The sequence below is a fragment of the Lepisosteus platostomus genome, chromosome 2 (assembly GCF_059453375.1).
Source record: "Lepisosteus platostomus isolate fLepPlt1 chromosome 2, fLepPlt1.hap1, whole genome shotgun sequence".
In the NCBI taxonomy this organism is placed as follows: domain Eukaryota; kingdom Metazoa; phylum Chordata; class Actinopteri; order Semionotiformes; family Lepisosteidae; genus Lepisosteus; species Lepisosteus platostomus.
In genome coordinates this window covers 14,572,971-14,590,346 of record NC_142612.1, presented here as the reverse complement: position 1 = coordinate 14,590,346, position 17,376 = coordinate 14,572,971, and the positions used below count along the sequence as shown (strand labels likewise).

At 38.7% G+C, this 17,376-nt stretch overlaps 1 protein-coding gene across 7 annotated transcripts in view; it reads right to left on the bottom strand.

The window, feature by feature from the left end:
* LOC148675986 (cyclin-dependent kinase-like 5) overlaps window positions 1-17,376 on the bottom strand; it is a 98,261-nt gene that overhangs the window by 57,162 nt on the left and 23,723 nt on the right. The gene's annotated exons all lie outside the window — the stretch shown is intronic.

Sequence of the window (17,376 nt, the reverse complement as noted above, 5' to 3'; positions counted from 1 at the left end):
TGTCTGATTGAACTTTCGTTTTCTTTTATAAACTTGTACTCCTATTGCTTCTTACAGGTGAAACATGAAAAAGGCTCAACAGCTAACAAAAGGTTTTCTTCTAATTTTCAGCAACGCATCAGCCTTTACTTGTTCTTTTGAAGCCAGTGTATGCTGAAACAGCTCCCCAGCGGATAAAGAAATATTTAAACACAGATGGGGCTGTGCTGTTCAAAACCCCACCCCCCAACATATCACAAAACTAAGAGGGTGACTAACTTAGGCTCCCATCATCTACACCATCCCTAGTGATATTGGAGTCCAGCCATGCATTACATTAAATCTGAGCTGAACAGGGCGCGCTGTGAGCTCGGTCACTTTAAGTCAGCTGGGTGAAAACCAGGGCTCGCTGCTTAGACTGCATCGGGAGACTTTTCACTTCATGCATCGCGACAGCTACGGCTTATTTTGGATGGTTGGCTTTACTTTTCTGCAATTAGCAGAGAAGCATGGTAATTTCTCTGGGCTTCATGGAGGTGTCCAGGTAACACAGCATGTTTAAATGCAGCTGTCGCAGGTCATCTGCTAGTCTTTTTGCATGTATTATTGTGCAATGCAACATCCTTGGCACACTGTGCTGGCCTGCCCCAGCTACCACTAAGCCAATTAGAAATATCATAGCTGCCAGCTAGGAGATGTAAAAGAAGGGTCAAGCTACTCTTGTAATGGCATCAATTTGCAGTATCAGATAAGGGTAATGGGAAGAGCTAAATCGCCCTTGATGTGTACTTTTGTTCCAGTCACTGCTGGTCTCGTCCTAAATGTGCCTTTAAAATGGAATGGGACTTTAAAAGAACTGGTTGTCTTATGTATGTCAAAACAATGCTGAAAAAAACACCTTGTACATACTGCAAACTAGAAGCCTTCTGCTCAGAAAACAACTCTGAAGACAACCAATACCACAGTGTAAGACAGTGTAACCAAGGCGAAAACTAAGAAGAGCCCAGAATGACAACTCTGTTACAGTAGCACATAGCAACAAGTAGATTAGACTGGCTGCACTATGGCCAACCTAAGAATGTGGGGCAGGAATGTTTTAAATATTCTGTTCTTTGCATGAAGAATATGAATCTTATAAAGTGTACATATGCATATTCAGGTTTTTATAACATGCAAGGTACAAAAGCAGCATCCGGAAAAATGCATCTATTTCATGGAATTCTTCTTTACATATTCTAAAAATATATGTATACTACACAAAACACAAAAGCATGTGATTGAGATGTTTACAACTACTGTATGTATCAGTCACCTCACAAAACCCAAGTTTACCTAAATCATAAGCAAAATAAATACTGTGCTAAAATGGAATTCAAAAATTAAAAATATGTATTCAACCAAATTCTGAATTGTAATATAGGCTTATCAAAATCCTCATTAGGAACTAATGTGATAATGTTTGTAAATTACGAATACAAAAGGTCTCTAAGTAATATTGGCTTCTAGGAAAACCGACCCTGGTGTGAGTGTGCGCCAATTGCTGAGCCCATCCAGGTTGTATCTCGCTTTGTGCCCATAGAGATAGGCTCTAGCTGCCCCAAGACTCAGAATTTGATAAAGTGGTTAGAAAATGATTAGATGGAATATTAATTTTAGCTTCCAAAAAACGAGAAACAACTGAACTTTTGTAATTACCAGTTCAGGTCACAAGACAACTATTACTAATGTCTTTAAACATCTTTTTGTCCAACTTGTTACACCAAAAGGACATTTAATAACATAAATTCTATTCGAAAAGAGAATAATGCCTTTTATTCACACCACCCACTGAGTGATAAGAGAAATTGCACATAACATAAAAGTAAAAATACGCTTTGTACAACATTTATACACTGATGCCCTTAGAAATAAGAAAATGCCCTGAGAACAAAAAGGAACTAAAAGACTATAGAATCTCAAAGACTTATTCAAGACCAACCAAGATGGCTCCTTATAAACTCAACAAAGTGATAGATCTGAATGGTCACTCATGTCAGAGCATTTTTAATAATATTACTGAATTGCGTAGTTAGTAAAGAATAACCGAGGTTGTCTGTACTATTGTATCCTAACGAATATCCTATAGATGCTATTGTTGCTTTATTAACTTAACATAAGTTTAAACTCTGGGAACTAGCAAAGCTGGGAACTAGCTTTGCCATGAGAACCTCTTACATAGTAGAATAAAAATTCTGCAGAGATAGATATCTGCATATTCTGGAGACACATGCTGCTTAGTAAGTTCCAGAATAGAAGAACAGAAAGAGGAAAAAAAAAACATCACACAAAATAAAGCAAAACCTTGTTTAACAGAACTGCTTTTCCTTTTGCATGGCTTTTGTTGTGCTTTATAGCTAAACAGAGACCAGGCGTGAGCAGGTGAAGTAATGAACCTGAACTTTTCCTCAGGGTTTGAACCAGCTAATCATTTACTGAGAGAAATGCAGCCAGTAGAGTTCTGACCATGAAGAACGCATTGCAAAAACGTAAAGCACTTGTAAATCACAAACCTTACTGTACAGAAAAAAAGTTGTCACCTGAGAGCTTAGTAAACAAAAATGTAAGGAAATGCTTGTATTTGAATCCAGCCATCAACAGTGGGTAGGCAAAATATTCAGTCTACTGCAAATATCAGCTTAATCACTCCCAGGAAAAAAAAAATATTAAAGGAAACTTTATTGGCCAAGTAATAATGGCCTCATCATTAAAAGAGTCCTAGGAGTGCAGTGGCCTGGAAGATCAGTGCCAGGCTGTTATACGGACTCTGTTGGCTCATTAATAAAGCACAAGTGCTGACACAGGCCGCTGTCCCATGTTGATGGAGCACGATAAACCACAGCTTTATTTTACAGTCACTTAAGGGCCTTTGTTACCCGATCAGACACAGGGACAGCTCCCTGTGTGTCACAAATCAGCACAAACACTCGAGCTACAAGGACAGAAGGAGGAGGCCCGAGATCTGCTTCTTAGGCAGTCGGTGATGGTGTTTACATAGAGGAAGATTTTATCTGCAAAGTGCAAGCAGATCAGTAGCCTCGCAGTGAAATACTGTGGGAAGTCTGCAGCATCACGCCTGTCTGTAACGGCATATTAAATGGTGAGGAGAGTGAATCAGAATTACTGCAACCCCTATCCTCGTCCAGAGGAAGGGACTGGATGCTGATATGAGTGCTGCTACTGACCATTAGTAAAAAGGACTTTCGGATCCTGAACCTTAACCTTCAATTTTCAGCTAGATATTTGGAATTCTGAGATTTAAAAATCATCATGTGGTTGAAAAAGCTAATTTATGCTAGCAGTTATCTAATCCATCAAGTACCACACAGGAAGAAACAGTTACAAGCTGTACTGCCCCTGCAATTCACACAAATTACCTAATGTACTGTAGGACTTTATTCTAAGTAACAAGTGAATGCTTCTCATTTTTTCCTAAAAAAAAAAATTAAAACATCAAAGTTAAATTTCACAATTTCTGTGACAATGCATAAACTGGAAACACTTTTAAACAAAATAAGTCATATAAGACCCTTGTGGTGTTTCTTATTCACACAGAGTGAGCAACAGATACTGAACTGAAATTACCAGTATTTCAAAAATAATAAATTTGGAAAATACCATAGCCAATAAAACAACAATACCTAACAATTGTGTGGAAATATTTCCAGTCACAAAGTGTCATGATGTGCCTCCAATCAGATGACAACAAAAAAATATCATAAACCTCACACTGTTTAGTCATATGACACTGGGTTTTTTTTTTTTTTAACATGGAAGATGGCACTGCTCATGTTACACACAGGAAGAGACGAGCCCACAATGGTATATCCCTCATTGGCATGGCTGTGGGAATCCTGTCTCTCAACTCATGGCAGCCCCAGTGTAATGAAGCAAGACCAGAACAAACCTACTGAGCCATCACAGCCCACCTCCGCAGCCGAGAGCTCAGCGGAATTGTGAAGCATACTTGACACAGCCACTTGCTGCTCTGCCTTCACCGCATACCTCCACATCCTCCTGTATCTGGGCAGGAGGCAGCTTTACAGCAGGCAACACCCAGAGGGCTGGCTGTATTACTGACTCCACATTGGTCAAGATGGATAAGTACAATAGGTGGGTGACAGGCAAATAGGTGTAGTACACTGATGAACAGATTTATCAACACATGAGGATGAACTAAAAGGCACATATACACAAGCTTAAACACTCACTGCCTGTCACAAAAACTGATCACCAGGAAATGTGGCCAAGCCCTGAAAAATGGAATTGGCATTAGTGAAAAACAAAGACAAATTCCAGGGCTACCACAGAATATACATCAACACCTGTGAAGTGTTGAGTAACCTTAACCAGTAAAGGTCCACACAACACAGAAACAACCTCCAGCTTCCTACACGTGGTTACGGCTGGCATAAAGAAAAACACCACAGGGTCACCACTGTGACCTTCCTGCTAGTGAACAACTTGTAGAGACATTAGCTTCGTTCTGAGGAGTGAAGCAAATGGGATAGGACTGGGAATTTTGAGTAAATCAGTAAATCTCTTCCAAGCTAGTGCGACTAACAGTTTACTATACACAGTTGCTAATAGAAGGCTTTTCTTCTATATGGCATTATAGACACAATTCCTGAGAAATAATTCCAAATACTGCTCCATTTGCACAAAGTAATGCAAAATGTGACACAACTAACATTATTAACACAAGCCATACTTGCCATTTGACAATTCCCTTACACAAATCAAATATGCTTTGACTATGCAGTCTATAACAATATTTCAGCACATGGTTTCAAGACAGACAGATCACATTAGAGTGGAATAAATGTCTATATAAATCAATACTCTGTGTTAAAATGAAGGAAAGAAAAAATTCAAATTGGCTCATATCATGGCTAAAAATACAAAATGGAGAAAAATAAAAGGTACATGTACAGAGTCCTACTCATACACGTATCTGAAGAATTTATAGTATTTCCCCCTTATTCTAAGATGCAAACTTAACTTTGAAGCTATTACTCAAAAAACGACAGACTTTTGTTGTATCAGGTGCATTGACATTTGGTAGAACTGACAACACAGGACAATTCATTATACTGATTAACATCTCTTACCAACTGGGATGCTCAAATGTTAGTTCTCTATCAGTCACATGGTAGTTGTGTGTGTGGCCACCACTGAAAGCAAAACAAGCTGCACCTCTGCGGTACAGCAGTAGTTTTGTGGGATTCTGTCCCGTTCCTCTCGTGGAGCCAGGACAAGCGTGTAACCGATCACTGGTCTCCCAGCTCAAGATGCCACATGTCATGCCGGTTCGTCCCACAGCGAGATGAAAAGGGACAAGACGTGCTGTAATCTAGAAATAGATCTGCTGTTACATGAACAGCATGAGGCCTTGTGTTGTCCTGCTAGAATGTTATTATGCCAGGATGAACGCGCAGGAAGGGCATGAAGTGAGGACCCAGGACTTGATCAATGTAGCTCCATGCAGTCAGGTTGTCATTAGTCACTCTGATCTACAAGTAATAATAATAATAATAATAATAATAATAATAATAATAATAATAATAATAATAATAATAATAATAATAATAATAATAATAATACTTTATTTTATATAGCGCCTTTAAAGGTGGCTTCTCAAAGCGCTTTACAGGATCACAATAACAATAAATAAGAAGATTTCACAAGATAAGACACAATTACAATTACAACAATAACAATAGAGGAGACCGTGGAAGGTGGTACTAAGAAGAGCAGAGGGGTGAAGAATGGAACCAGTTAAGTAAAGGCTTTTCTGAAGAAGAAGGTTTTGAGTCTGGATTTGAAGGAGTTTAGAGAAGGTGACTCTCGGATATCCTTGGGATTAGTGGATTAGAGTCATCTACAGCAGCTCCAAACGTCTTGCCAGACATCCACACCTGAACCTCCCAATTGATCTTGGACAGGTCTCATGTCTCGCACTGTTCCAGAACATGACCTAACATGGACATATTGAGTTAGGCCATAAAGTCTCACAAGGTTAAAGACCCTAGACAGAATGTGCCAGTCTGCTGACTCAGGCTTATCTTTAAACACTCTGATGACACAAAGGTACTTAACTCTCTTTGGGTAAAATGAGAATATGGATTCCTTTCTCTGTTTTCTTTTTTGATTTTCACCAGGTTTGAATTTCAATGGGTCATCTCTGGTGCTTAATCTGTCCTCTCACTAATGAGACTGTTCGGTGCTAAGGCAATAGTGAAAGCCACTCAAGCATATTATTGTCAGTCTCAAATGTTCAACTAATTAGAATGACACAGAACAAAAACAATCAATACTCTAAATCCATATACTTCAACCATATACAGTACACGTGAAGCGAGTAATAAGGTTCTCTTGATGCTCAATATAACTGTGGCATCTTTTCTTTGTGTGAAGCCTGAGTCAAAGGAAAACAGGCCTAGCTTCACAGCTTAACAAACGTAGCTGAACTAGCTAACAAAGTCTTTACTGCATCATTTACTGCATGAGATCATCGAAGCTGTCCGCAGCTAGCGCCCAGACATATTTGACTTCACATGGTAAATTCAGTTCCGCTCGGCTTTCCGCCTTCAGCATTCAATGGAAATTGGAGGAACCCAGAATGTTGATGCTCTATATATGATTTAAGATATTTGTCTACATTACTGTATACCTAAAAAATAAAAAGGCCTGTAAATAATAAGACAAATATGATAAAGAAATGTCCATAGCTTTTTTAAAGCACTTCCTTAATGACGCAGCAGTTAATTCAGGAATTAGTTCTATGTGACAATAAATTAAAATGCAGAATTGTAGATAACTGTAGAAATGCAGATGGTTGGAATTCTCAATTCAAGCTGGCACAAACTTTAAACTTTATGAGAACACTAGGGACACTATTCTATTTTTTTTTTCAGAACTTTTGAAACTCAAAAATAAAACCCATTGAAAATAATTAGTAACAATGGTTGTAGTGTAAAGTTCAAGCAGTAGAAACAGTTATACTTCTTTGGTTTTACTTACTCAAGTTGTAAAGAAAAAGAAATGTAGTTTTACTTTACTTACTGCATTTTCTCCAAGCCTCTAGGCAGTCTCTCAGCACCGTTCATCACCAGATTGAAAGGAATACCACATACTTTAATCATACACTGTAAACCATTAAAGTCCACCATTCTCATATGCCAATTACTGCACATTTCAATCACATAAATTGCATTGATTTCTTTGTAGTGTCATTTTCAGTTACTGTAAAGGACCTCAGACAGTCTAAAGAAAATAATAGTTTTTCTTTTCATTGTAGACCAAGACAGCAGAGGTACTAAAAGACAGCGGCTCCTGATGAGGTTTTGTGCTCTGTTTCCTGCGCTATCCTTGGTCTTGGTGACGACGTGCTTTCAAAAGGAGGAAGACTAGATCAGCAAAAACACCAAGTCCATTATGACTCAGTTGTGACTACCAGCATAATGGATTCACTGTTCTCACTTAATCAGTTAAACTTTAATTGTTGTAATCCCTAAATATGACATGATTATGTAAAAAATGCAAAGGTCCTTAAGAAACTGACTGAAAGAAAAAAAATCGAATCTGTTAAATGTTTGCAAAGGCTGCATCAGAGAAACATGCATTGAATTTAGGAACAATATTCCACTATTCTGAGATTGCCCAAAAAACGTTAAACAGCTTTGTGTGGTTCATACATTGGCACAATAAAAGATCTGCAGTATCTGAATCTTTACAGAAGTTTCTATGCTGGAAAAAGTTAGTGTGAGATTGAATGCATCATAGTATCTTAACAGATAACAGTAATCCTTGGTCTTCAAGTGCAGGGTTAGGTACATTCTATTTCTAGGATGCTGTAGATCAACCATGGAATAAAGGTAACCTTGTATAAGAGTTTGTGTGATTTATGATTATAATAATAATTGCTTACACTTATATAGCGCTTCTCTGGACACTCCACTCAAACCGCTTTATAGGTAATGGGGATCCCCTCCACCACCACCAATGTGCAGCATCCACCTGGATGATGCGACGGCAGCCATAGTGCGCCAGTACCCTCACCACACACATCAGCTCTCAGTGGGGAGAGGAACAGAGTACTGAAGCCAATTCATAGATGGGGATTATTAGGAGGCAATGATTGGTAAGGGCCAATGGGAAATTTGGCCAGGATGCCGGGGTTACATCCCTACTCTTTTCAAGAAATGCCTTGGGATTTTTTTTTTTACATCTCATCTGAAGGACAGCGCCTGTTTACAGTATAGTGTCCCCGTCACTATACTTGGGCATAAGGACCCACATGGACCGCAGGGTGAGCGCCCCCTGCTGGCCCCACTAACACCTCTTCCAGCAGCAGCTGGTTTTTCCCAGGAGGTCTCATATCCAGGTACTGACCAGGCTCACACCTGCTTATCTTCAGTGGGCTGCCAGTTGTGAGTTGCAGAGTGATATGGCTACTGGTTTTCTTGTTCTACAGTACTCAAGAAACAAAATGTGGATCCCTTCTGTGTTTACAATCAAAGACATTCTCTTGAAGCTGACCATACAGATCCCTAAAACCCTGCTTCATAATTTGTCTGTTTTTGTTGATTTTTCTGGATGATGTTTTTATAGGAGCAGTCAAAGTGGAATGCTTTGCTCAAGTGTGTACAAAACCCGCTGACTGTTGTCACAATACAACAAGGTAAAAACAATGGTCAGATGTTAACAGGGTCTGTTAATGTTGTTTAATGGTGCCATTTCTTATGCATCTTTTTTTGATAACACTTTTTTACATTTATGATTTTCTGTACATGGAAAAATATTCTCATCCGTGCAGGTGTACTGCTATGACCAAATTTATTCTTATTTGTTTATCAGATGCCCATATCCACTGTGATTTCTAACATAGAACATTTAAACTATGTTTAAGTACAGGGATTACTATTGCAGGCATAATAAACCTCAAATGTGAGCCACTGCATTATTTAAGGTTTCAGCTTTCTTTTCAATAATTATATTTTTGTATCTCTGGTTTAAATTTAAACAGGACTGCTTGACAAAAAATTACACTAGATGCGCAACAATTATTTAGATAAAAAGGAGATAGCAGTAGCCTTGTAATATAATAAATATTCTCTGAAAATGAGACAACAATCAGGAGATACAGTTCCTATTTTTTTCACAAGCGGGTTGGTGATCTTGCTCAGTGTACAGGGTGAAGAACAATTGAAAACACAACTAGGCAGGAGAGAAACATGTCCTGATTGAGGGTGCTTAACTTAAACTGAAATTTGCAGGAACTGATTAACCATTCAGAGAGTGATTTAATACCCTGCTTAGACAGAAAGGAATTGATGAGACTCCGTTTCTTGCTCCAGCCTAGATTCTGAATTCAAAACCTGCCTCTGAGCTGAGTGTATACCATGTTTATGGCCACTCCCTCCTACTGGGAGATAAAGGCAGGATGCTAGATATTTTAGCATTTCCAATGCTAAAACTAACAAAAGTTATAATTAGTACATTATCCTCCAAAATCTGCCTTTTTCCTATGCAGTGAATTTAAGGAAAAAAGCATGAGAAGAATACACAATTCTCTGCGTAGGAGAATGGGCAGATTATTTCATGTAAAAGTGTTACCTAAAGAGCTTAGGGTCACCTTGTTGAAATGTCCCTTAAAAAGCAGTTTATTCTCAGCGGCTCTTCCAGCCAAACAGAGGTTAAATAAAGCAATTTCCACAGATAAGGGTCGTGTTACACTTGAAACATATGTCCCACAAAGAGAACAGTACCACAGACCGGTTTGTCGTCATTTACACAAACCACCAGCCAAAGAGCAGCCTGCAGCCAAGCACGAAGGTGAAGTAAAGGGCACAAGCTGCCAAGATCAAAGCGCGATCAAAATTTAATATGGTGCTTTAGCAACAGAGTCCCCGTTTATAGTAATACATACCGCTGACTGTCCAAATTTTTAATTTCCACAGTCTGCACAGGGTTCCTGAGGGGCTATGCCAGCTTCTCAGCTCCTTCCCTGCTCTCCACTCTCTTTGTGGAGTCCTGCAGGAGCCAACTTGGACCACATTAAAGGAGCTGCAAGCTAGAATTCTGCCTGGCCTTGCACACTATGGAAAAACATACTCTAACCTATTTCACAAAATCTTATTTTACAAGCAGTCTCAGTAGATTCCTTCCTACAGGAGACTATTTTCCTTTATTCCTTCCACACAAAATATCTGACACACTACCTAGATCACTGCCACGGCTTTGAAAGAGCCATCACCCAAAACCTTCTGTCCTCATGAAATATTTGATTATGTTTTCGTTTTCTGAAAAAGTCTGTTTCAGGGCATAAATTGATGTAAAAGCATGCACAGAACTTTTTTTTGCTTTAACAAGCTGCTTTTTCATTCCTCTGTTTAGCCATCCAGAATACCACAATGTTCAGAAGAAAACTAAAGAGGTTACAAGTGTGAGGCATTTGGCATTTCTAGATTGTTTGGTTACGAGACCCTAATAGATCCAAGGATCACATCCTTGCAATTTATTGAAGGAAACCAGACATCAGTTGCTAAAAGAGTGCTTTCTTTTTGTAGCTTATCTTTTTCTTGTAAAAGTGGTGAACAAATGTACAAATGAATCCAAAAGAGTTCTCATTGCACAATTTTAACATAACTTTCCTTCATTTAAATTCAGCACTTCCAGCCATATATCCCATCATCCTTTTTAGCTTTTTATTACATCCCCCACTGTCTAGAAGCAGTCAGCACAAACATCAAACTTGTGTATATACACAGCTTCTTCAAACTCAGTGTTTCCCCATCTTTTATGCATAGACAATGTTTCTGTTACCTCCATGTAACCCTCTGCAGCTGTCTACATTAAACATATTAAACGTATTAAACAAATCTGATAGGCATTTGCTCAGTCTTGAATTGTATCTAAATCTCTTTGAATACAACCCCCCAGAACAGCAGGGTGCTTCAGATTTATGCTTACAGTATATAGTGACCAAGGTAGTGATCATCTACAACTCCAGCCAAGTGTTCATTTCAGTTCCATCACCTCAAATTTATCTGCAATTAACTACTGTAAGAAGATGTTCACCGTGGTATTTCTGCAAAATGTTGTTAGTTTCCAGTCAGTTTTGATAGTTCAAGCAGTTTTGTAAATGTTCAAAGAGTAAAAAGCTGGAAATCTGAAAGCAAATTTTAAAGCCGTCAAACCATAAATAAATCCACCTAAAAGAGACCATTTTTAAATTCTTTGGAAAGCCTTGATGATATTGGGGTAACATAGGCAAACTTCAAACATCTAGAGCTTACTGTACAATTGCCGTTTTTAATTCAGTGTGTGGGTGTGTACACATTTCCTTACATTTTTACCAAACAGATGAAGTTTTTTTATATCCATCCATTTTCTAACTGCTTCATCTAATGCAGGGCTGCGGGAGAGCCAGAACCTATCCCAGCAAGCAACTGACACATGGCAGAATAAAGCCTGGACAGGGCGCAAGTCCATCGCAGAGCACACGGACACAAATACACACACTTGCCAGTATGTCTTTGGACTGTAGGAGGATACCCACACAAACGCGGGGAGAATTTACAAATTCCAGCCCAGGTCCAGAATTGAACCCAGGGTCCCAACTCTCCGAGGCAGCAATGCTTGGGATGATTGTCAGACAAGGGTGCCTTTTCAGAAAAGAATCCATGGCTCTTATAGCATCATCTGTGAACCTGTAAGGGTCACAGCAGTAACACGGAGCTGACTAACACCTGCAAGATTAAATTGGGAGGTAAAAAATGATCAATAAAACTAAATTTAATAAACAAAGATCAGCCTTTTCAGAACTATAATGAATATATAAGAATGTATTTGACAATTCCTTCAGTCATACTTGTGTGTATGCTCTTTTTTAATTGCATATTGTGTAAAAATAATCAAGACTTAATCTAAATACTAGAAATGTTTTCATATAATGAAAATCTTGGTGTGTGCAGCTGCCTTTGGAAATTGGTTCAATCAAAAGGAGAATCATGCAGCTTGGTAATTACACCTTTTGAGGTATTAACAGGAGTCTGTTTTTAGATTTTCTTCCTTGTGCTCACTGCAATGCTTGCATGGAAATTGCACAATGTTTTCTTCTGTTTTTATCTTTCCGTAACAGAAGCACACAGGTACAGAAATCCAAGGCGTTATCCAAAACCAGATACAGTGCGCAAAAGAGAATTAAAAACAGGACACGCTTGCCGGTTGTTCAAGATATGAATCACATCGTTCCTAGGAGCCAAATGAGGAGAAAAAGTAAGTGTTAAATGGTTCAATAATCAATTATACAGCTTCAAACGCTGTCAAGGTTTGATTTCAGCTGAACCGAAGAAAAAGAACATGACAAGATACAAAACATTGAGCTGGTACTGTAAACAGAAGAAATGTTTCTGCTCTGTAGATGAAACGAGGAGATAAATCTATGAGATAGCCTGAAAAATATTATTTTTCATTTTTATTTCTGGCCTTTCCAGCAGTCAAGTCAAGATGCTGTTCACGCTTCCTGGTACCCCTGGGACTTCCCTCTAGCATGCGAAAGGCTGCCTCACTCAAGGTGCCCGGTGAAGACTGTTCAGACACAAGGCGTATATACCAGCCCGTAACACCAGCTAATCAAAACAAGTCACGCTACTTCTTCCAAGTCTGAATTCAATTCCTCTGTGGGTTTAACGACAGGGCTACACGACTGTTCTATTTTACCTTCAAATGCGGATCTGTACAAGCTTTCCTCACTCCTTTGTTTCACAAAATCCCATCCTCAAGGGTTTGTGCTCACTTACCCAGAGTCTGGCCTTTTCCCCAGGGACCTGGCACAGGTCTCCACCAACTCCACCCCTTACAAATCCTTCTTACACCTGACAGAAATATTTCAATTACTGTGGCTACACCTAACTAGTGTATATATTTTCTGTCAAGTATTATCGCATAAACATGCACTACTTTAATTACCATTCAGTTTTTTCATTTGTAGATTCAGGTTATATACTGGATGCACGAATTGCCAGAAAAAGGAAACCCAACTTTTCAGACAGTGAAACTGTAAAGCTAGTTTTGCTACAGTACATAAACACAGAAGCACCCTAAATTCTACACAGAACAATGGCATAAGTAACAACTTGCAAAAAAGCAGAACACTTGAAATAAATTGTTTTAAAGTGCATCAACAAACTTAGGAAGCACTTGTGGGGACCTCCACCAAAACAGTTGCTTTACAGTGATGCCATGATTCAGATATTTAAACAGCAGTCAGCAGCCATCAAAAGCTGAGAAGATCTCCAGTGTGATAAGCAAACCAGCAAACTGCTAGAAGCAAAACTGAGCACAGCACCAAAACCACAATTACAGCTGTGGTTGATATTGCGGGTTGTTGTTGTTTTCCCACTGATACTGCGACTTTAAGAGTCTTTAGACAATATATACCCAAATATGCCCATTTTCTTACTTTTTCTTTAGCTTGGATAAATAATTTAAGCTGCAAACACTGGATTCCACAGAGTCCACAGCAAAGACTGATTTATAAGCTTACCCTTCATAGAGCCTGATTTAAAGCCCAGCTATAACTGAAAGATTACTTACGATCAAGTGGTGTAACAGGCTTAAAGTTCAGCCTATACCTAACTTATTCCTAGATTAAGATGAAAATAGCTTTAATTCAGGTGCAGATGTCCTAAGTATTCTTAAGACAAACTGATTCTTACATTTTCCTCACATTTGTATATGTTGAGGCTCATAAAAAAAACGGGTGTGATAAATTCAGGTTCTTCTACAGGAGGTATATTTTTCCTCAAGGCAAGTGGAGGGTACAAAGCCTCTCGCAACCCTTAGCCCAAAATCCACCTTGCTCTGTACACCTTGCCTGACATTCTGCCATGCCTGCAATAGATTTTTCTAGCTACCGAAGTCTTCTCAATGAGTTACAAAAAACATCACATCTGTGTAGAAGAACAGCAAATTCCTTCTCAACGTCCTTCGTGTACCTTTTCCTATATTCATTTGTTCTGCAGTAAAATCAAAGAACGGTTAGATTCGACTTCTTACTACATAATACACCACTCTCTGCCAGGAACTCAGAAAAGTTAAGTGAGACAACGACAATCACACCATCCCTACACTCCTTTATCAAAATGCTTCATTATTCTTTTAGTGTGCAAATAAGAAAGGAATTCCTCACCAGCAAGCTGTGTGATAAATCATTAATTGCTGTTAAAAAGTGATTCATTTATGCATGAATTTGGGCAAGTCCACTAGCAAAAAAAGATGCTTAAAATGACAAGCATAGGTTTATCAAGGTCTGCTTCGGACTTCGGTTCTCCAGGAAACATGTACAATTTCTCTTTTTCTCTCCTCGTTTAGAACCTTTTAAACAATGCTAAATAGAGGATGATTAATGCAATTCGATTGACCCTTCATTGATGTGCTGAGTATTGCTTCTTAGCCTGGGTGTGAAAATTGGTAACAGCTGTAAACTAGAATACATTAGGATTGATTTGGTTTCCTTCTGCCTCGGGAACCAATCAATGTCTTTTTGTTATCAAGAATAAAAAGGGCGCCATGACATGCAACTACTCTATTATTCACTAGCATGTTGCTTATTCCACCATTAGGATGAAATTCGTACCTCGCTCTATAGAACTGTAATGGAATGCCTACTACAGCCTATCGAACAATTTGGCCTAGAGCGAGTAAAAAGGCCCTTTTCAATGTAGTATTATAGATGTACTCTAATGGCCTGAGCTGATTCACACTTGAAATCACTCTTCTATTTTTCCAGTATAAAACTGTTTGAGGGTCATTTGAAAATCAAGCAACAGAAGTTGCTCCAGGCAGAAGTTAGTTATCATTAACAGAAGCCATATGCTTTTTAAAAGTACACCTTACTCAATGGAATGAACAGTTTCAGCTCGGTCAGTCCAGAGCAAAAAAAGCCATATCAGATGATACACTTCACTGCCAATGTAAACTTCAACAGCAACCTACGGAAAGTACTGCACACATACGGGCAGTTTGACTTCCAAACCTGCAACTTCTCAAGAAATAAACCTTGAAACCCAGGGCAAAATGACAACAATACAATTCTTGCAGGTAGTTAGCTGAGTCAGCAGGCATACTGTAGGCTGCAAAGGAACAGGTTAAGGTTTATTCCATGCTGAAAGGGAAAAAAAAGAGACAACGTTTTGGCCACCTGAAGACGCCCCACAGCTGAAACATTTCTTTTCTTTTCCTTTCAGCATGAAATAAACCTTTAACAATACAATTAACTGAATGCAAAGGAAACTCCACCAACTAAAGGGCCATTCCTATATATTATAGTGATGATACAGTTGTACGGAAATTGTGAACTACAAGGACTGCCCCAAGATCCCGCCCAATGTCCAGCTACTGGCTAAGAATTAAATTTGCTTGAGAGAGAAATAATCACTCTTTAGATTAAAGGAACTAGCCTTAACAAAATCATGACGAATGTCAAGTTGATTTGTACCTACGTTACAACACAATTGCTCCCAGACTTTACTACAATACATATTAAACTGTACATATAATAACGTTGAGGAACAAAATTGTCATGTCAGACACAAACAGCATACAAACACCATCATTGATTTTTGAGGGAATCATTTTCAGTCTACACAAATGATGGAAAAGGTTTTCTTATGGCACTAGCCAATGCAATTACTATGCCAGAAAACCCCGTTTCTGAACTAGAAAAGCACATTGGTATGGGAGATGGGAACAGTCATTACCTCCCAGGAAAAACAGATGGTGGGTTTTATGAAAAATGCCCTGCAGTTCATTTTTCTTTTCAAGAATGAAGCTGTGAGGTGAGAGTTCTATTTTCCACCACAGAAATCAGGATGATCACCAGCATTTATAAGAAGCTGAGCTTTATTAATATTAATAAACAATGTTTAAATTAATGCAAAACCTTCTCTTTACTAGAATACACCCAGTAACCAGAGATACAAGGGCACACAGTTGCCTCAACAGTGCCCAGTGGTTCACCATGCAGAAAGTACATTTGGAAGTACAGAGAAAGGCCTGAGCACAGCATAAGTCTCCAAGCTTAAAATGTAATACTTGTCCATCACATTCAAAAATGAACTAGTCAATCAGCATAGTGCTTCCTTTCTGTGCATTTTATGCATAAAAAAGCTGTACAGAAAAGCTATTTATACAAATGTTGATACAGAAGAGGTGCTGCCAGAAACAAAAAAAGAAAACCGGCAATCCTGTAATTTTAGCTAGTAAATGAAAGCTTTACATTAATATATTAATTTAAGCACTATATAGATTTTCAGAGACAGTCCTCAGACTTTAGTACATGCCACCAGTAAATAAAGACTGTAACACTGTCCTGTCAAGCAACAAAGGCCTTATTCTATAGTGTGTTTGTAATGTAAGAGCGCACTGCTGTAACACTTACACTGACGCAGGTTTTGTCAGGGTTTTCTGGGGGTGTTGCAAATGAAGAAAAGCTAAGAGCAGAGTGGGTGTCATGCATAGCACTGCAAGTCATTACACAATACAGCGTGCGGCAGCTTTATGTTTCGCAGACAGACCTGCCTGAAGAAGCCAACAGAGGAGAAGATTGTGACTTAAGCATCGGGAGGTGTCCGTTTCTAGGGTTTTGTGGCAGCAACCATTTGGTTTATATCAGTTGCAAAAAAAGAAGAAATCTTAATTATGGTGACAACATCTTGCTAAGGATCCCAAGAATTTTTGAAACATCAAACCTACAAAACCCTTTGATAAGCTTAATGACTTGAGGTTAATATGGCTGAGATTAATTACTACAACTATGTTCTGAACTGCAGAAACTGCTTGTAACATTTATTTCCATTGCTTTATCCCGTAAGCAATTAGGAATATTTGACAAGAGACTTGGAGCTTACATAGATCATTAAACTCGAAAAATAAAAATGAGCAAAACGAGCTCCTCTCCTCTGCAAGGTGTAGTGCACACTTGTCCTCTTTCAAACAGCTGTTAAAAGAAGATATTTAAAGCAATGATCTATTTTCCACAGCTATGTGCAAGAATTAGAACCAAGACCGTTCACCACAGATAGGCGAGTTGTGACCTTGCACTACTCACTGACATAACACTACATCAGATTTCAGAACACAGGCAAAACACCCCTGTACGGTGCACAGCAAGTACATCAGAATGTACCATGTCAGGCAGCCACTATGTTGTCTAATCAGTTGCTTTCTGTACATCAGACAGGGGGTGCATCTAAGACACTGAGCGTCCTAGGATTAAAAATGACATTTACAGCAAAAACAATTTCACAACAATCAATGCAACAGTCACACTGTACCATGTTTATTCCTTTTCGG